The 20,548-nt window shown below is 46.6% G+C and overlaps 1 long non-coding RNA gene across 2 annotated transcripts in view; it reads left to right on the top strand.

The window, feature by feature from the left end:
• Window positions 1-562: 562 nt before the first annotated feature.
• LOC145722915 (uncharacterized) overlaps window positions 563-20,548 on the top strand; it is a 102,329-nt gene continuing 82,343 nt past the window's right edge. For both annotated transcript variants that reach the window (XR_014147467.1, XR_014147466.1), the window contains exon 1: window positions 563-20,091. This is a non-coding gene — a long non-coding RNA (uncharacterized LOC145722915). The remainder of the gene's footprint in view (window positions 20,092-20,548) is intronic.

The raw sequence follows: 20,548 nt of genomic DNA, 5'->3' as shown, positions 1-20,548 counted from the left end.
CTCATTGCCATTTTGTTACTTGTTTTATGGTTGTTTTTGTAGTTCTTCTCTTACTTTCTTCTCTCATGGGTGCTGGCTTTCTTTAGTGATATACTTGGATTCCCTTTTATTTTTTGCATATCTATTACTGGTTTTTGATTTGTGGTTACCATTAGGTTTATATATGACACTTTCTGCATACAGCAATCTGTATTAAGTTGATGGTTGCTTGAGTTTGAACCCATTCTAAAAGCACTAAATTTGTACTCCTTCCCTCTCCACATTTTTGGTATATGGTGTCATACTTTACATCCTTTTATTTCGTGAATTAGTTCATTGATTTTTATTTATTTATTTATTTATTTTTAAAGATTTTATTTATTTATTTGAGAGAGCGAGAATGAGAGAGAGTACATGAGAGGGGGGAGGGTCAGAGGGAGAAGCAGGCTCCTCGCCGAGCAGGGAGCCTGATGCGGGACTCGATCCTGGGACTCCAGGATCATGACCTGAGCCGAAGGCAGTCGCTTAACCGACTGAGCCACTCAGGCGCCCAGTTCATTGATTTTTAAAGATACATTTAATTTTACTGCTTTTTTGTTTCATACTTTTCTTACTCCTGCTTATGGTCTTTCCTTTCCACTCAAAGAGTCCCCTTTAACATTTCTTGTAAGGCTAGCTTAGTGGTGATGAATTCCTTTAACTTCTGTTTGTCTGGGAAACTCTTTAGCTCTCCTTCTATTCTGAATGAGAACCTTGCTGGATAGAGTGTCCTTGGCTGCAGATTTTCCTTTCAGCATTTGAATGTATCATGCCACACCCTCTGGCCTGCAAAGTTTCTGCTGAAAAATCAGCTGATGGCCTTATGCGATTTCCCTTGTATGTAACTATTTTCTTTTCTCTTGCTGCTTTTTAAATTCTCTCTTTATCACTACTTCTTGCCATTTTAATTACTATGTGTCTTGGTGTGGACCTCCTTGGGTTGATTTTGTTGGGGGCGCTCTGTGCCTCCTCTCAGGGGTGCTTGCACACTGCCAGCTTGTGGCTCTGCTTTGGATGGACTCCTGCTGGGGGCACGTCCACAGGATAACTCGGCGCCAGGGGGGCAGTGTCATCAAGGCCTGTGCCAGTCCGCTGTGGGAAGGGATTTGCAGCTAATGGGAAAACTGCTGAGGCCGAGATGGATGGGGTGTGACTGCAGAAGACTGGGGGCCAGGAGCTGGGTGGAGAGTGTTCACACTGTATTTGTTCCCACAGGTGTCTGTGTATGTAGGCTGTGGGTCAGGGGAGGGAAATGGCACCTGCCAGCTCTTTTGTTCTTGGAGGTATCTCCCAACAATCCACACCCTTCTAGCACCCACTCTGAGATTAGTAAACAAATCTTCCTCCCATATACCCCAGGCATTTTTCAAATTGCTGCTTCTATGCTATATCTTCATGGGGCTGTTTGTTGTGCTATCTCTTTAAGAGCAGGCACTCAGTTTTCTATCCCCCTCTGGCTCTCCCAGAGCCAAGCCCACTGATGTTTATTTTTTTAAATTTTTAAAAAAAATTATTTATTTTAGAGAAAGAGAGAGCACACTAGTGGGAGGGGCAGAGGGAGAGGGAGAGAGAAACTCAAGCAGACTCTGTGCTGAGTGTGGAGCTAGACACAGGGCTCGATCTCATGACCCTGAGGTCACAACCTGAGCCGAAACCAAGAGTCAGATGCTTAATCAACTGAGCCACCCAGGCGAGCCCACTGATTTTTAAAGTTCCAGGTATTAAGCCCCGCTGATTGTAATAACTCACAGAGTTAAGCCCCTCTGGTTTTCAAAGCCAAATGTTATGGGGATTTGTCTTCCTAGTGCAGATCCCCTGTGCTTTGGGTGCCTGGCATGGGTGGTCTGCTCCTCTCCCCTCTCCGTGCCTACACCATCCCTCCCTCCCACGGTCAGATACCCAGGGTCAGTTTGGCTCCTGATCAAGTCTCTACCCTTCCTACCTTTTTCAATGTGGCCTCTCTCTACATTTGTATGGCCTCTCTCTAAGTCTCCATAATGATAAAAGTTTTAAATAACCAGGAAGATATAAAAACCTAAATTTACATGTATATAATAATAGCATAGCCTCAAAATATGTAAAGCAAAGAATGATGTAACTAAACAAAGAAACAAATTGAAGTCATGGTGAGATGTCTGCAAACACCTCTCTCAGTAAATGATAAACCAATCAGACACATGTATGGAAGGGTTGATCAATACAATTAAATAAAAAGACCTAATAACCATATAGAGAAGATTGCCCCCAACACCAACACAATACCCATTCTTTTCAAGGATACACAGGTCTTCTACACAATATGATGACACCCTAAGCTATAAGGCAAGTCTCTGCAAATTTCAAAGATTTAAATCATATATAGTGTGTTCTCAGACCACAGCACAATTAAGATAAAAATCAACAAGATAATCATAAAATTGCTATGTTTTTGAAATTAAGAAATAGCTTCTAAATGAGTGCTTTACTTTGCTCAAGGAAAAATGAGAGTTTTAGAAAACTTGTTTTCAGCGCAGGGCAGCTCATCTGCAGCCCCATGGTGCATCATGTCATCCTGGTGCAGAAACTGGCCAAGTAGGACTTGTCAAGGGCACGGTGGGAAAGTGCAAACTCGTTCTGTCCATTTGATTGACTTCCCTGTTTCTGCACCAGTGTCTTGCTATTCACATTATTTTAGTTTTGTAGCGTGTTTTAAAAGCAGGTGGGATGAATTCTCTTTTATTGCTCTCTTTCCTCCGAATACAAGGCCATTCTTGTACATCTTCTCTTCAGAACTGTAAGATCAGTTTATCATGCTCCAGCTTGTTTTTGAAAAAAATTGTACCAGAAATATTATTATTAGCCAACTTTATTCACATCTTTTGGGGGTTGGAAAGATCCTAAGGAGGGAAATGGTGAGGCCTGGTCTAATGGAGATGGGGTGCAGAGAGAGGGCACAGGGAGACACTGTGAGATGTCCTGATGGGAAGACTTCACAGTTCAAATGCTCAAGGAGTTTGGGAGGATCATGAAGTAACTGAAATTATTTTCTTGGATGACCCAGTTGCCCACGGCTGGGTACCCCACCTGGCTGCTTTGCAACTGCCAGCTGGTGAGCAGCTTACCCAACGAAAGGAAAACAGGACCTACTATTCCTGAGCTCTGGTTTTTCCTCTCTCTTTATGTTTCATTTTTTGTGTCTAAATCGTGTTTTTGGTTTGTTAGAGGACATGAAATCAATCTATTGATTTTCCTTATATACAAGGAAATGAGTAGCCTAATAATTATACTTTTTTGAGTTATTACTTGACAGATCATTATAGCTTTAAAAAAACTGCTATGTTTTCAGCTGGAGCTAGTAATTGTTTCCATTAAAATTATTTTAGTTATGTAAATAACCATTGAAAAATGTCTTCCTTTATGTACTATATAACAAGAAGTGAACAAGATTTAAATAAAGAAAAACAATAACATTTTACCAAGGAATATAAAAGAAGACTAGGATAAATGGGAAAACATGTTCTGCGGCTAAAATTAACCATTCAGGAAACGACAGATGTTGGCAAGGATGCGGAGAAAGGGGAACCCTTGTGCACTGTGGGTGAGAATGCAAGCTGGTGCAGCCACTCTGGAAAACCTAGTATGGAGGTTCCTCAAAAAATTAAAAATAGAGCTACCCTACGACCCAGCAATTGCACTATTAGGTATTTACCCTAAAAGACACAAATGTAGTGATCCAAAGGGGCACCTGCACCCCAATGTTTATAGCAACAATGTCCACAATAGCCAAACTATGAAAAGAGCCCAGATATCCATTGACAGATGAATGGATAAAGAAGATGTGGTGTATATATACAATGGAATATAAATCAGACACCAAAAAAATGAAATCTTACCATTTGCAATGATGTGGATGAAACTAGAGGGTATTATGCTAAGCGAAGTAAGTCACTCAGAGAAAGACAATTATATGATTTCACTCATAGGTGGAACTTAAACAAAACAGAGGATCATAGGGGAAGGGAGGGAAAAATAAAATAAGATGAACTCAGAGAGGGAGACAAACCATTAGAGACTCTTAACTATAGGAAACAAACTGAAGGTTGCTGGTGGGAGATGGGATAACTGGGTGATGGGCATTAAGGAGGGCACGTGATGTAATGAACACTGGGTGTTATATTCAACTGAAGAATCACTGACCTCTACCTCTGAAACCAATAATACACTGTATGTTAATTAATTGAATTTAAATAAGATAAAATTTTTAAAAATTATGTTCTGGACAAAAACATTCTATGTTGTACCAATCTCTAAATCCAGTGAAATCTCAAATCTAAAAACTTCATTGAGGGCCCCAAACAAATAAAAAATAAGAATGTAAACAATAAAATAGAAAAATTTGCAAAAGGTGTGAATAGGAAATTCTCTAAGGAAATATAAAAATGAAAAGAAGCTTAAATTCATTAATAGGGTGTACTAAGATAAATATACAAGGGGTCATTTGCAGGATTATTATCATTTTAAGAACTAGAAGAGACAAGTGTCTATCAGTTGTGAAATAGTTAAATATATTAGAGTAGATCACATTAAATGGTGGTTTAAAAAAATGAGGTAGATCTATATCGATCCAGAAAGACCTGTAATGTATATTTTTAGGAGAATCGAGTTGCAAGAAATATAATGTTTTCACTTTTATGTTAAAATAAAACTACATGTAATGGTGTGTGTGTGTGTGTGTGTGTGTGTAACTCTAAGGAAGAAGATCTGGAGAGCTTACATTATCTATTAATTGGGAGCAGACAAGCTAGGAGCAAGCAGATTATGGGATTCTCCACTTCTTACTTAATACACTTCCATATAACTTAAATGTGTTACAACAAGAATGCATTTCTGTATCTGTTATGTAATTAGGAAAACAGAAATACTGGTATGCATAACATAACAGACTCTAACTCAGCTTTAATATTTTTAATATTCTTTCCCAGTTTTATTCAATATTCCTATTTTTCTCTACTAGTTTATATCTTTGTGGGAATGCATTTCTCATATTGCTACATGTTAAAGTAATTCTCATGCCTCTCTAATATTCCATATTCTGAACAAACCATAACTTTAACTCTTCTATTGTTGAACATTTACTGATCTTACGAAGAATATCATCCCCATTACTTTTCTCATGGTTTTGAATTATTTCCTTGGGATGGAATTCTTGAAGTTGGATTGTTGTTGAATGCAAGGGTATGAACCATTGTGTGTAGGGTAGCATCTTCTCAATCTTCCAGTGAAAGTACAAGCCCGTATAACATATGGACAGTTTCCCATGCTCTATTTGCATATGGGGACTCCCACGGATCTGTAATGTTAATTCTGTAGACGTGTCACTCTCTTGCGTGCAAATTAGTCATCTACTATTTCTCTTCTAAAAATTCCTTCAGTACCTTTAGGGTGATCATATTTTCTAAAAAACAGCAACAACAAAAACGTAAAAATATGCAGTACCTCTGTATTAACCTAATGTAAGAAAGAAGACAACTCTGCCTCCCGTTATGCTTATATATTTATTTTAGCAGCTGAAAATCAGAGCGAATTTACCCAATAAAATAGGTAACCTCGATTGTCAGAACATGTATTTTCCTCTGCAGCCTCAATAAACCTCTTTTAACCTGAATGCAGTAAACGTGCCTTGAATAGTTTTACTTTTCCGGAGTTGGTGCCCATCCCGCTGTGGTCCCCAGAACAAGCATTGTAGGTGCGTCTGGAACCCGCAGTGAGCGATGCTGTCGGTAGGTGGCGGAAGAGGACCACATCACAGCCCGGCACCTGCTTCCCCGCGGACCCCCTTCCTGAGCTCTGGGGGTTGCTAAGTCCTTTACAGGAGAGCCTCGTGAAGTGCACGCAGTTTTCCCTGCTTTCGAATCAAGAAGAAAAATCGAAAAATTTTTCAGTGGGAGAAAAATAAAAATTTTAAAAATGCTCTTTCCTATCTCACGCAGGCATCCTTCACTCACCATTTAGGGGACCCCTTTCCACCCATAGAAACTGAGTCCAGGACCCTGCCTGTACCCAGGCAGTGCATTTCCTCCAGCCTGGAATATTTACTCAGATAATGCCTCAGGGGCGCTGTCAGCCCTGGCCTTCACCGCACCAAGACCTACGGCCTCCTGGCTGACAGTGGGGGGCCCTGCTGGCTTTGGCTTGGAGGTCTCCCACTATCAGGGCAGGCGTGCGCACTCGGAGACAAATCCTCCTCCAGGTAAGCGTGCAGGTAAGGGAGAGCAGGTCTAGGAACAAATGTTTATCTTCTGAGAAAGTCGTCTCAAGTTTTAAGAAGGAAGATTTTCCCAACTTGCCAAGTAGTGGAGTTCAAACTTTGCTGTGTTGGTCAGAACAGTGTCACCTCTTGTCTTGGATACCCTCACCTGGCACCCCCGTCCTACCGTCCTTTGCATACTGTGCATTTTTGAGCCAACGTGGACTGAGAAAGAGCTACCTGTCTGGGGCATTTCCCTCTTAACGAACCCTCCCTTCAACACACAGAACCCAGGCTCCCTTAACTCTGAAATGTCACCTTGTAAGGATTAGATGTTTAGGTTTCTCCTCAGCCTCCGTCTATGGGAGGATGAGAAGTTGGTAGCTTTACTCTCCTGTTTACATGAAAAACCAAGATGTGTTGCTCGGCGTAACCGCAAATATCACACGATTGAAGGCGTTTATTCCCATGTGTTAATAGTAGTCTGATCCTCAAAGAATGATGGCCCCACCCGATAACCCAGCTAAAAGAATGAAGAAGGGAGTTGTTTCCTTCTTGAGGCACAGATCTACCCAATCTGGACCCGTGAAGACTTTGTTTCCATTAAAACAACATTTATAGGGCTGATCATTTCAGTGGCCTTAATTGACTCAAGCAAATGGGACCTCGTCAGCAGTAGAAACTTTCATTTCTCCCTTTTGCATGAAACAACCGTAGGACCAGGGTGAATGTGCCTCCACAAAATAGGTCAGGCAAATTCTTATTAGGCCATGAAGCAATGTTTCCGGGGGCCTCAGGCCAATATTTCTCTGGAAAAAAATTGAAGTTATCAGTGGAACTGGCAGTGAATTCTGAAAATGGCACATGACTGATGATCATGATTACCGTCATCATGTCATCACCGTATACTTTTTACCAAGTGTTGACAAAGCCAGATAGGTTATTCCTCAATAACATCACCCAAGGAATAGGATCCTTGTGTTCCTGCCCTCAAAGAGATCCTTTTGGAACTCTTCCCAGCAAGAGAAGAAAATGCCAAAATTCATTCTCATCTCCCATCAGTGACTCGGGGCAGAAGAGACAAATGGAAGATTAAGGAGAATGAGCAGTGCTGCAAAATTGGACAAATAAAGGAAGAAATCCTTCCCAGGATCAAACTTCATCTTAGGCTGACAGTTTGCAAAGCTCATTAGAGAAAGCAAGAACTCCTTTGGCATATAATTGCGGAACACTCTGAACTTACAGTGCTGTACCACGAGGAAGAATGTTCTTTGATGAGCAATCAGGTAGTTCTAGCGTTTATCCAAACTCAGCCCCCGGCAGAGTAACTTTGGGCACAGAGGAGGTAGGGACGGCATGGCCAGAGACCCACAGAAACCCACAGCAGAATGGAGCTCATTCTTGTCTCCACACTCCGCCAGAAGTCTCTATCAATTGATATTGGAAGCGAAGGAGCAATCCAGATCAGAAATTCACAGTACCATGTGCGGTTTTTTGTATGTAATGTTCAAAGTCACTGCGGAGAAACCTGCACCCAGCTCTTGTTCCAGAGTGTGGTTTCTCTCGGCTTGTGATTTGTGAAGCCGTGGGTGGTGGCGGAAGAGATGACTCCTTTAGGGGCATCTGCCCAGCCCCGAGATGAGCTTCTGGATCCCAGCAGAGATAGGGCAGGTGTGGTGAGCAGCGGCTACCCTCTTCCTGTCCCCTTCCCGAGTGCCACGTGTTCCCATTTCCTCAGCACTCCTCCTCCAGCCCCTTCTAGCTTCCACTGAGCTTTTTCTTCCTTCGCGTCAGTGCAGACCCCAACCATCCTCAACTCTTACCTCCTGGGCACCTGCAGCCTGTGCCTGACTGCACCCGTGTCTCCTCTCACTGCCCCACCCTATCTTCCCATACAGCTGAGCACCTGCCGGAGGGCCCATCATTTTATGGCACTTAGTCTGTCTCTTCTTTGTGTCTGTAGGCTCCGGAGGTCAGGGACTGTATATCCCTATGGTCCTACTGCCTCATACAGTGGCGTTTTCAGATAATACTTATTAGTAACAACAGTTAACATTTGTGAAACTCTGCTAAGTGTCAGGCATTCCATTAAGCATAAAACATACATTGCTTTTTCGGAGATACAAGGAAGGTTTCTTATTCCTCCTTTACCAACGAAGAAAACAAGTCCCAAGAGCTAGCTAACTAACTTGCCCAAGTTAGTCCAAACCATCTGTTTGGATCCAGAAATTGGAACTTGACTCTTCTTGCGTAGGGAGCCCTGGTCCTAACCCGTCAGGTGCGGCTTCGCTGGTAGATGGACTGGAGGCCTGCGGCATCTCTCAGTGGCTCAGTGCTTCTCTTTTCTGCGTCCCCTGCCTCAGCACCATGCGGGGGCTGAGGGAGGTGCTTTCAAGTGATCTAATGGGGGCCCCAGGACCTTTGCAAGGATTGATGGCAGGCATGTACTCTGGGGCCCTGAGAATGTGTTTCCAGCACACAAGCCTCCTTTTGGGAGGAATTAGGGCAGATGATTCTCTCTCTCTCTCCACATCTGCCTTCTCCCCACAGAGGATTTTTTTTTTCTTATAACTGTCTGGGTTTAAGGATACCTGTAGATATTTCCCTTTCCCAGCTGCAGCAAGAACTGCGTGGATGTTTCAGATTCTTGAGGTTCTCAGAGATGGGTCATGTCAACAATGCTGTCCTCTTCGGGTATTAAGGAGTATTAAAGGTTTTTATTCAGAGGATCTTCCTGCCATATGGTGAGTTAGAAATATGACCCATCTTGGTAAGATGACAAATGTAAGATAATAATACTGATCCTAAATTATCATCATTAAAGAATAACAGTTTATCCATGGCTTCTGTTGGCTTTCAGTGAATATGCTCAGTTTTTAATAAGTGTTGTCTCATTTAGTCACCGAAACCAACCCCCCATAAGACAGGTATTTATTAGGGGCGTCTGGGTGGCTCAGTCGGCTGAGCAGCCGACTCTTGGTTTCAGCTCAGGTCATGATCCCAGGGTCCTGGGATGGAGCCCCGAGTTAGGCTCCCTGCTCAGTGGGGGGAGTCTGCTTCTCCCTCTCCCTCTGCCCCTCCCCTACCCCTGCTCATGCTCTCTCTCTCAAATAAATAAATAAAATCTTTTGGGGGAAAAAAGACAGGTATTTATTAGTTGTACAACCTGGAGTAAGTTACTTAAGCACACTGGGCTTCATTGTCCCAGTCTGCAAAATGGGGATAATATCGGTACCTGCCTCATAAGGTTGTAATGATGCTGGGATTAAGTAGCCACATAAAGGGCTTAGCCCAGTGCCCAAGACGAAGTAAAAGCTCAAGCATTCTGTACCCTCATTCCCATTTTACAGATCAGGAATCTGAGCCCCAAAGACACTTGCCCAAGTTCACAAAGTGGGATCCAAGCCCAAACCTCAAAGGGAAATCCTTTAACCACTCTACCACACTGCCTTGCTTAAGTAATCATTGGTTTAATTAAATAAGTTAATTAATTATTTACATGATGTCTTTTGTCCCCTGTCTCTATGGCGTGTGGAGGTGAACTCAACTGGTGAGAGCCCAGGGCCTCAAAGATCAAGGCCATTGGGTACCTCCCTCCCAGGCCATCTTGCAGCCCACACAAGGATGCTGGATGGAGGGGCTGAGGGGTCGTGGATGAATCCATGCGTGACCATCACCACTATCGAATGGTGGACCAGCCCATCACCTCTTTTTGACTAATACGACTCACAGACAGCTAAGAGTTACTAAGCACCATATTATAACACCCTCATGAGGTCTGGCCTCGCGGTCCCCTCTGCAGATGAGGAAGTAGGTCTTACAGAAAGGTGAAGTGATTTGCCAGGCAGCGAGTGGTGGACCCAGGATGGAGACACCACTTAACCTCCTTAAACCCCAGGCCACCACCAAGAATTTGAAAGCAGAGGTAGCTGGGGAAGTATGGAGAGATAAAATTTAAAGTAACCAGCAGGAAGGGGTAGGGAAAAAATCCGGGTGGAGAGGACATGGCTGCTGACAGTCTGAACAGAGGCAAGGTGCCAAAAGATTAGGCGGGGAGGGGCAGAGGGCATGGGAGAGAGAGAGAATCTCAGGCAGAACCCATGCTGAGCATAGAGTCCAATGTGGGGCTCCATCCCTCGACCCTGAGATCATGACCTGAGCTGAAATCAAGAGTCAGACGCTCAGCTGACTGAATCACCCAGGCGCACCAACTCTTGGGTGTACTAAAGGAAATGTTCAACTTTTCCTGTTTCTGGGCCCTGCTGCTCGGCCCCTGGGGAAGCTCCAGTCTAACCTTTACCAAGGTCAGAATGACTGAGCAAAACCTCAGAGCGTGGGCTCTATTTCTGCCCCAAGCTTACTTGTACATCTGCTTCATTAAAAAAAATTAAAAATAACCAAAAAGGACCCTTCCAAACACAAAGATAAGAAAAACAAACCTCCCTGGTTCCCATAAGATTAAAGTCATAGAGCCTTGCACATACTAAAAACATAAGATAAAGTCTGTAATTTTCTGGAATGTCTTTCATCCTGATGATTTGTAACTCTTCATGTAAAAAACAAAACAAAACAAAAACAAACCATATATAACCCCAGACCAAATGTTCCTTCCCCAGAGCTCTCTCTTCTTTGTGAAGATTGTGTATCCCAGGCAGCTGTCATAACTTGGGCTCAGATAAAACTCTCTTTGGAAAGGTTGGTTCATTTTGTGTCGACAGGTATTGAAACAGGCAATGGCCAGACGATGCCACCTTAGCAGCTGGGGGGCCTCGTCTTTGCACCCTCTGAGTTTTTGAAAGTAAAAGTGCCCCTAGGAGAGAAAATCCCCCAGGGGATGAGCCCTTTCGGGCGGAGGTGGGACAAGGGAGAGACAGTGAGGAACCCCACACTCTAGGAATTGTCAAAGAAATTATGCTTTGTGCTGTGGATTAGGGCAGAGGAGCCTTATTTTCTTTCTCCAGCTGTGAGAAGAGCCAGCCGAGGTGCTCTGTGTCCAACAGGGGAACCCAAGCAATGAACACAGTGGGAGAGAAAATAGCACAAGGCTGATAACTTCGTTTATAGTTTAAGGAAGAATATTCTGTTTCCTGTAATAGTCATAGTCTACAGCCGGTGTAACAAGTATCATTTCCTATTGCAAGCACGTATTACAAACTTTATAGAGGACTAAACCGAATTTTATTTTAAACTACTGACTAATAAAGGGAACTTAGGATTGTAAGAAATAGAATCTATACAGATTTAAATTCGAGCAAGATCTTCATTCCTTCTCTGTAGCCACTTTGTTTATAATACTCTTACACGTAATACACACATACTGTAACACATAGGGACATATATAGTGACAATGTATCCTGGAATGTAAATATTCTGAATCTCCTTTATCTTTGCTGAGCAAGAAATTTTCAGCAGAGCATTTACATTCTTCAAAAAGTTACACCAACAATTATTCAACCCTTGACATCAAAGAGAATCATAGCTTCTATCTGTACAGTTTCGGTGTAAAGAAATAGGTCTAACATCTCTGATTTCCAGAATTACACCGACAAAGTCAACGCCTTAGCAGAAGATACCATACACAGGATGGTATGATTGTAAAACAAAAGAGGAAAGACACGGTTCTGTCCGTTGTCTCAACCACAGGTGGTGGGAGTCTGGCCCAACTGCAGTTCCTCTCTCTCTGGTGCCATAACAGAGAGGCCCAGGGCATCAGAGTGGGCGTTCTCCCGGAGCCTGGATATGGCCTCCGATTTCCTTCCAATGCAAGCATTCCAGAGTGCTACTATTAAGCTGTGGGTGATGGCATCCTAGTTACCCTCTGTACCAGTCTGCGGGTTTGGGGGTTGCAAATTGCAGGATCCTCTGGCTAATTTATGCAAAAAGAGTGTTGGGAATGGTAACTGACAGCTCATAACATCATTGGGAGGACTCAAGGTGCACTGTCCGAACTCAGAAGAACAGGTCAGCTAAGGGAGCTAGGCAGTGACCAGAAGCACCAAGCCTCCACCATGATCGGAAGCTTCTGAGTCGACCAGTTGCCCTGCCCCTCCTCATCTGGGGAGAATACAAACAACTATGCTTGCCACACAGTCAACTCTCTGACACGAGGCCGCCGACTTGCTTTGCCCACTCGCTCCTCCCAGACTCACATCGGGGCTCCTGCCTGACAGATGCGAGTCACACAGGGAACCCGGGGGCAGGTGAGTCTGCAGAATGCTGGCACAGGCCACCCCCGCAGAGTAGGAGGGCACGCTGGGGGAGGGAGTGGTCTCAAGATGAACCTACGTCATCAGATGCAGGAAGAAAGTGCAGGACCGTAAGAAAGAACTGTAAGGTATGGAAATTGGAATTTGGCCGTGTTCACCCGAAGCTGTCCAGGAGAGAAGGGGTCTGATGAGATAGCTGTCCAGTTGTTTCCACAAGTAAACCCTAAAACAGAGAGAGAGACTCTGAGCAATCAGCCACCCCAGTTCACCCAGGACCAGGGGGTTCCCAGGACACGAGCCTGGCAGCTCCCATCTGGCAAACCAGGAGGAACTGGTTATCCTAACTCCATGACACTAACCATTGACATCAACCACCTAACTCATTGGCTCAGATTTTACTCTCACCCAGCAAATTTCTGATGATAATCCAGCTTTCCAGGTATGCAGGGGTAATGCCCCCAGATCACTTGGCACAATGTCTGCCATGTGCTACGTACAATGCTTATGTGTTTTATATTTTAAAAGTTTCACTTTTAAATATCTTGACCAGTTAACCCAAAGGTTTCATTTTGTCAGTTTCTTTTCCTCTCTGTACATAAACGGATTTCCTTTTTGATTTCTGTTTTTCTGCTGAGGTTTTGCTTAGTGTGAGGTAGTTCCTAGAGACGGGTCTTCCCTGGGTGCCTTGCTTCTCAGTTAGGCTCTGGACCTCAAAACACCCCACCCTGGGACAAGACGACTCCATGAAGGCTGTGCCTGCCCTCTCCAAGACGCCAAGGGGCGGCTTCGGGTCTCTCGAGATACCACCATCCTTTGGCGTCCTTGTGTGGCCACACCCTGTGTCGTCATGGAGCATCTCTGATACTCTGTTGTCAAGTCTGCTGTGGTGAAGGGAGGAAGCGTGAGATCTCTGAGGAGGAGGCAGAAGACCCCAGTGGTGGGGCAGGCCCGTGGCTGCAGAACAAGTCCCCTTCTTTTGGGACTAGAAGGGTCCGCCCCACCCCACTGTGGAGCCTCCCCATAGCCCTGCCCTTCAGGCTGCACTCCCTGCCCTGGACCTTCCCTCCTTCTTTGTCATGTCCTCCCACAGCGCTGACGCACACGAGTCTTTGGCTTGCCAGGCCTTTCTCCTCATTCCTCTCCCCTTCTTGATATCCTCCAGTCTTTCAAGGCATAGCTCGGATTCCACCGCCTCCCCAGACCTGCCTTGGCTTTCCCCTTCCTGTCAGAATCATTTTGTCATCCTCTGGGCTCCCAAATGACTCAGTGGGCCTCCTCCAACACCAACCCCATTGGATCTGGCCATATAGTTGTTTGTGAATCTGTCTGCACTCCCCACAGGATTTTAAGCTCACCAGGGCGAATCCATGTTTTATTCATCTTTATATGCCCAGTGCCTACAACATTAAAAAAATCTGAATTGGATTAACCTAGTGAAGAAAACACCTCTGGGCTACTTGGACGAGCTCCTTCAAGCAGGTGGGACAGATGCTTGTGAGTCCAGGACCCTTGGCAGAGACATCAAGGAGAGACCACCCCTCCCTGTTGTTTTCCTTATCTCCCTTCCGTCTCTTCCCTCCCTGTCCAAAAAATACATATAAATATACATGACCCCCATCCTATAAATATCCCTCTGGGATCAAGCTGTGTGAAAGTTTTGAGACTCTCTGATTTCATGGCACCGTTTTAAAATAGAGTCCTTGTTATGGTGTTTGCTCACACATGAGATAGAATGTTCCAAACATTGCTGAGAAATGCATGCATTTCATATGTGGGAAGCCTGATTTGTAATGGCTTGTGCATGTGGAGAGAGCCCTGAACTGTGCGCCGGAACAACGGGGTATTAGGAGTGCCTCAGGAACGAACTGATTTTGTGGCATTGACGAGACTTTTCTGTCCTTTGCATCTCTGCTTCCCCTTCTGTGAAGTGAAGGGTGGGGCAGCGACCTCTAGGTCTCTCCAGCTCTGGAGTTCTGGGAAGTCCTGATTCTTACTTTACTTCGGGGGAAAAGAAGAGAAGCCATCTTCAGATCATGGCGTCGTTTATCCCTTCTCTTCTGACAAGGCTGAGAAGGGTCCAGATCCACTAACATCGAGATCCAAGAAGACTTGGAAGTTCTGTGACTCACTGTAATAAGGAAATACGTGTCCTCTCCATCTTGAGGATCCCCAGAGGAAGCCACCCCAAAGGTGACACAGACCCTGCCCGAATACTTTTCTTCTGTCTCCATCCGGCTGCCAGAGTAGCTGAGACAGCGGCCTTCCTCTAGTCCCCACAGAGAGGCCGTGGATGTCCGTCACTCTTTGCATAATCAATTATTGTGAAACTTAAAATATCTGGGCCCTTAATTACAGAAGAAAATAAGACTCTTCTTCAGCGAGGCCGGGCAGGGATTGTCAATTCAGAGGGTTCGGGGGACAGATTGGGGTCCGCTACTCAACAGGCTCGCAGCTGAGTGATTCCTGTATCTGTTTCCCTGGGCGCCGTCCTGGACTCCACCTCCTGAAGCTTCGACTCCATACACGGGCAATTCCCTGTCTTGTGCCCGGGAGGATGAGTCCTTCCAACTGGACTCCTGGTGTCTCACCTAGGAGATGAATGTCTTCATTACCTGTCTCCTCTTCTCCACTCTCATGGAAACAGCTCATGAGGTTAAGGAATCGGGATTTTATCCCAAGAGTCCTCCGCCTTCCCCAAGGGCTTTTGGTGGTGGCAGTGTGTGGTCATTCCTGGATTTTCAAATGATGGCTGTGGTTGTGACCAGCAAGTGGATTGGAGCGGGCGGCCAAAATGGGACACGAAGACCCCAAGGAGGAGGTCGTCGAGGTGGTTTGGGTGACAGGTGATGGTGGCTTGGGCCAGGACAGGGACTGTGGGGCTGGCTAGGGAGCGGATCGGAGAGGTGACCCGGAGTAGAACCCCTGAACGTGGGGCATGAGGAGCAGAGAGCAAGGAGGAGGGCCCACCTCGCTGGCTGCAGCAACTGGGCGGGAGGTGGGGCTGCTCACTGAGCCAGGAAGGGCTGTGGAGGAGCCGGTGCCCGGGAGGACGGGGGGAGGGAGACAGGGCAGTGACGGGCTGTGAGCGGCGAGAAGCGCACACGTAAGAGCGGGCACTGGCCTCTCTTGAGCCTCGTGCTTCTCGGAGGCCAGCTCACAATTCTGTGTGCTCCACAGACACCATCCTCCAACGATGTTCTGAGCCTCAAAGCACCTGTGAAAGCACATGTCAGCAGCAGTGGGAAGAACACAGTGTTGAGGTTCGGGGATGGGCTGGGTGAAGGCGTGGCCCGGAGCCATCCACCTAATCCTGCTGGGCAAACTTCTACATGTCGCGACTTCTCTGAGCCTCGGTTTCATCTTTTCTAAAATGAGACTTTTGGACACGATGTTGTCTAAGAAAGGTCTCTAACAGTTGTCAAATGGTCCAATTCTTTATTACTCCATAATTCTCTTTGCCAAGGCTACATGGTGTGCATGTAGCCATACACACCATGTAGCACCAACCTTCAGAAGCACTGAGTGCGAAGCGTGCAGTGTGCGGTTACAGGGCAGTGCTTTTTAATTCCTTGATCTGAAGAGTTAATATAGACTGTGGTTAAACACAGAGCCAGGTTACCTGAATTCATATCCCATTCAGCCCCTTGCTAGGCGTGTGATCGTGGCAAATCACTGAACTTCTCTGTGCCTCAGCTTCCCATCTGCAAAATGGGCTCATGATCATCACGACAGTGATATGAATTAATATATGCAAAGCATGTATTCGATAATTACTATCTAGAGCAACCACTCTTGGGCTTCACTTTCTTCTCTGTAAAATGCGATTGCTCTCATTACTTATTAATAAGAACATGGGGAAATGAAATAAAAGCATGTATCTCCTTAAAGCATGCAACACAAAGCCTAATTCTTGGTAAGCACTCCATGAGTGTGGGTAGATAGCCAGCCAGAGAAATACGGCGAGGACCTGGTTCCTACTCCCCTTCCAGTTTCCAGAGGACAAGCTGAGCCCTCTGTCCTGCATGTACGTCTGTGGCAGGAGAGAAACCAATGAAGTCCTGTGCTATTCTTTCCTCCTGGTGTTTGATGAGCTTTTACTTAAAAATAATACCAAGGTTTCCCTTAGTGGTTTGCTTTCAAAGTAGCATGATGTGCCTTGTCTCAGTGGTTTCCATCCTCCACTGAGTCCTTAAAGGTCTGTTTCTCCCCAGGACAGTTTTCAAGTAGGAATAAATATGCTGGGCTGCTTTCTCCTGAACCTGACATCGAGTTTCCATTTATTGAAAATGAGTTGAAGGAAAAAATGAAGAAAGGATCTCATAATTATGCTTCCCCCTCCCCATGTTCTTTTAAACACATTGCTCCTAGCAGAATCTCTGTTTGCCAGGAAATTCTGCAGCTTATGAAAATTTCATAGCAACGCGGGCCCAGAGAAGAGTCAAAATGATATTTGACACTTAGCACAAATGAAAATGTTCCCGGGGAGGAGAACACTCCACAGACCATTTATTCCAGGCATGCACGAATTTGTGCTTGATGGAGGAAAAGGTGAGGCTCGAGGAGTCAGAAGAGGGAACCATTTGGTGGGAGCTATGGGTCCAGAGTGCGGCCAGTGTGACTGGAAAGCACGAGAAAGCATGGCGGTGAGTCCTCTGCTCTTTGCTCCATCCCCTCCCCCGGCAAACCCAGTCTCTCCATGATTATAATGAGCAGACCGGCCCGATCTGCATTGAAATGCACTAGAGAAGAGGAAATGCAAACTTTTCAACTGCCTTTCATTTCAGACTTAACTGTTCTTTTCCACCCTCCTCTGACCTGCTCTTCTCCCTCAGCTGCTGTTGTAAATTATGTGCATCAGAAAAGCAGTGACTCATGGAGCAGAAGCTTGAGGAAATGTGCGGCTTAATGAGGAGGAAAGAAGGTCTGATACTGATGGCAAAAAAAAAAGGAGGAAAAAAATGCCTCATTTTGTATCACATACTATAGGCTCAAGTTCTTTGCTGGCACAGACTTTGAAGAGCCCACGGCGAACCAAGGTGGCGGAAGCGAGCATCCTCTCTGAGCTTCCTCTCCACTCATGTGCCTCGTTGGCGGCCACCTGATCTGATTTATGGTAAGCGCCATGTAGAGCAGAAATGCGTTGCCAGGAACAACTGTGGGGGTCAGGGGCAGACAAGACTCCATTCCTAGGCCCTCATCAGATACGAGGTTTTCTTCTACGGTCTGTGTCCTTCCAGGGGTCTGTGTCCACTTGCAACAGTCCATACAACCTTCTCAGTGGCTACCTTACATAGATTTTGTCCTGATCGTGGTCTCTCCCCTCCCCCTGCTTCAGAAAATGAAGCTTGAGAGGCAGGCACATCAGGGTCCGGTGGTGATTGTCTCGCCCCATTAAGCCCCAGGTGACCCCAATTGAGGGTCAATTGCTGAGTCACCGTATTTGGTGTAAACCGTCCCCCCCCTGGGGTGGTGGTCCCTCAGGCTAACAAGGATCACCTGGAAATAGATTCAAGGACTCCGGGCAGCCCCTAGAAGCTGGCAAAGGCGAGGAACAGGGCCTCCCCTGGGGCCCTGCGGACACCCTGGTGTCTGTCAGCCTGGTGAGACCCGCTTCAGACTTCGGCCTCCCCAACCGTAAGGTAAGACATATGTGTTGGTTTATGCCACTAAATTGGTGGTAAATTGTTATGGCAGCACTAGGAAACGAATACTCAGGATTCTTGATATAAGGTACCCCAGGCCCCCTCGTTTTGCAGATAAAGAACCAAGGGCCCAGGGAGTTTGCCGACTTGGATGAAATTGTGTTGCTGTCCAACAGTAGCTGCTGACAACAAGGAGCAATTTCTTTATGCTGAACACAATTCTTAGCCCGTGGTGCGTATCCACTCGTGACGTCAGCTGAACCCTAAGGCAGCGGCTGCCGTTCTTATCCCCATTTGACAGATGAAGATACTGAGGTCCAGTGATGTCAAAGGCGGGAGGTGAGTCAGCGGGCTACCAAGAGTTTGCACCCAGGTATTTCGGAAATGACTTTATCCCTGGTTTACTAGTGAGCTCCTGGGGAACCATCCCACGCCCTGCCAACCCCTAGACTTATTTAACTTTATCTCATCTCATCGCACCAACCCTGGGAGGTCTGTAGGTTCTTTCCCTTCTGAGCCGAAGCCAACAAGGCACAGAGATGTCCCTCCCAACTCCCACGTCTCCGCAGCTCCCCATCCCCCTCCCCCTGCTGTGGCCGCAGGAGACACACAGAAGAGACATGACAGGGTGGTTTCTGCCTTCAGCCAGCTGCTGGATTCTCTTGGGTTACATTTGGGAACCAGAGTGTCACTTTTCTCCAGTTGGAACCTCAGGGCAAGACTGTCCCTAAGGCTTTGATCAATAGCTGTTGGCTGTCTGGAGCAGCAGACCTTGCCCAGGGCGGAACAACCCAGAGCACTTCTCCGCCCAGGCACAGCTCAGCAATGTCCGCCGAAGGCGGCTTCAGGAGCTGGGGTCCTGCATGGAGGACATACAGTGTATTGAGTTAGACTGTGTATTTATTCAGGGTGGTCTGGGGGAGGCAGAAGGCACCAGCCGCTCCTTGATGTCACCAGTTTTCCAGGGAACCAAAGTCCGAGGCAGCCCGGGAAGAGGATGACACAGCACCTGCCACCAAGAAGCGTCCTCGCTATTTGGATGCGCACTGAAGCAAACCAACGAACAAACAAGGACCATCTGGCTGTGGGCCAGAGCAGCCTGAGGGGCGCAGGTGCATGGGGCTGGCCCCATCACTGTGGCTCCAGGAATGCCTCACAGGAAAATGAGATTTCCAAGCACGAGTGGGTGGGCGAGGAGGGAGTACGGTCCTTGATGGAGAGAAAAGCATGGGGAGGGACAAGGGCCAGAAGGTTCAAGCAAGCCTAGCTGAGGACCATGAGCCGAGCAGGTTCACTGGCGGAAAGGACTCACGTGGACACCAAAAAGTCCTTAGGTTGGTTATCACTGAACCATTCATTCATTCAACAAATACGTATTGTTCGCCCGCCCTGTGCCAGGTGCGAGGGACCCAGCGGTAAAGAAATCATGTGCCCTAAAAGGTGAGGGCCGTTGCCCTGATTCGGGCTCCAAGCATTCCTGGCAGCCAAGCTCTGATCTTCAATCCTGCCTGCTGAGAGGGATTCCCATTTCAGGCCATTCTTCCCGCAGACACAGCCCCCTGCCCTCCCCCCGCCAGCGCCCAGCTCCTCGGACGCAGGGCCGACACAGGAGCTCCGCTAGAATCAATTACGGCCTCACCATCTTCATGCATAAAACATGGTACAGGAGGCCGGGAGAGGCTGGGCCCCGCCGGCCGGTGCCGCAGTGACTTCAGGCCAGTGCGGAGTTCAGGGAAGGAAAGGAAAAGCAAGTTACACGATTAAAGAAGTCAGCGGAAGCCTCAGACACAAAAAAAGAGAAGCGGGTGTTTTTGTTTTTTTTTTTTAATTTTTGTGCACTTGGCCTTGTCTTCCGTGTCGCTGTGCGCCCGCGCCCTTTCGCTCCCCGCCATGAGAAGGTTTTAGAAGGCTCACCTTGGGACCATGGTGCTACCTTCTCGATTGCACTGGATCAGAAACAGGCCATGGAGGGACCGGATCCGGAGGCGGCAGCTCAACCGTGAGTGTCCCAAGGGTGTGGCTTGCGCCCCTCCTCGCTGCTGGCCTGCCTTCTCTCCACTCTCCCCACGCACTCCTACCTGCCCGCTTCTCCGTCGTCCTGGGCACCCTCTCCTGAAGGCCTCTGTTCTCCTCTCTCTTCCCGTTTGCTTCCTGCAGCTCGATCCTAATTAGGGGTAACGAAATACACTTTGTTTCAAGTAGCAAGAAGAGAGGGCCTCTTTCTTTCTGCGTCTAGATGGAAAATACAGATAAATATTTATACCAGTCAAGGCGTTGTGGGAACTGGGACTTTCATTTATTGGGGCGGGGGGAGAACATGCCGCGTCTGAATGAACAACCATAGAGTCAGAGTGGGTGAAACGCGAGGGAGGCACATTTCCTTTAAAGGACCAGTCGTCTGTTTCTTAAATGATCAGACTCAGGCTGAGGTTCCCCTTGAGTTGACAGGAACGCTA

The sequence above is a fragment of the Leptonychotes weddellii genome, chromosome 8 (genome assembly GCF_054177405.1).
Source record: "Leptonychotes weddellii isolate Sample4059 chromosome 8, ASM5417740v2, whole genome shotgun sequence".
NCBI classification, from domain to species: Eukaryota; Metazoa; Chordata; class Mammalia; order Carnivora; family Phocidae; genus Leptonychotes; species Leptonychotes weddellii.
The sequence above is the reverse complement of the archived record's forward strand: the minus strand, read 5'-3'. Positions and strand labels throughout refer to the sequence as shown.